This window comes from Bison bison, unplaced genomic scaffold (assembly GCF_000754665.1).
Source record: "Bison bison bison isolate TAMUID 2011002044 unplaced genomic scaffold, Bison_UMD1.0 scf7180017864349, whole genome shotgun sequence".
NCBI classification, from domain to species: Eukaryota; Metazoa; Chordata; class Mammalia; order Artiodactyla; family Bovidae; genus Bison; species Bison bison.
In genome coordinates, this window is record NW_011494921.1 from 491,963 (window position 1) to 492,535 (window position 573).

Below are 573 nucleotides of genomic sequence, written 5' to 3' on the forward strand. Positions count from 1 at the left end.
CCAGCTCGATGGACCTGAGTCTGAGTGAACTCCGGGAGTTGGTGATGGACAGGGAGGCCTGGCGTGCTGCGATTCATGGGGTCGCGAAGAGTCGGACACGACTGAGCGACTGATCTGATCTGATCTGATCTGATGACTGCAATATGAATGGATGGAGGAAAAGGAAAATAGGCAATTTAAGAATCTGCTTCTATTTTTCAAAGAAGAGACATGGCATTTGAATCGGGACAGTAGCGATAGAGAAGTCGGTGAATTTGAGACACAGGATGCAGTGATTGGTTGTGTGGAATGAAGGCAGGGGAATACTGGGGGAAATTATATGGGTCCAGTTTGGACCTCTGGGTGGGTGGTGTGGTCCTACACTAAGAAAGAGAAAGGAGAAGGGAAGGTGCATTCCGTGCGGGTCCTCAACTGAGTGTGTCTGTGTCACAAGTAGTTCACGGAGTCGCCGCATCATCTGCAGCTGGAACTCAGCAGGAAGACCAGGTACTGACCAGGCAGTTACCTCAGGAACCAACTGCGGCCCCAGAATAAAACTCTGAGAACTGTCAGCACGGAAGGGGCGGGCGGGGG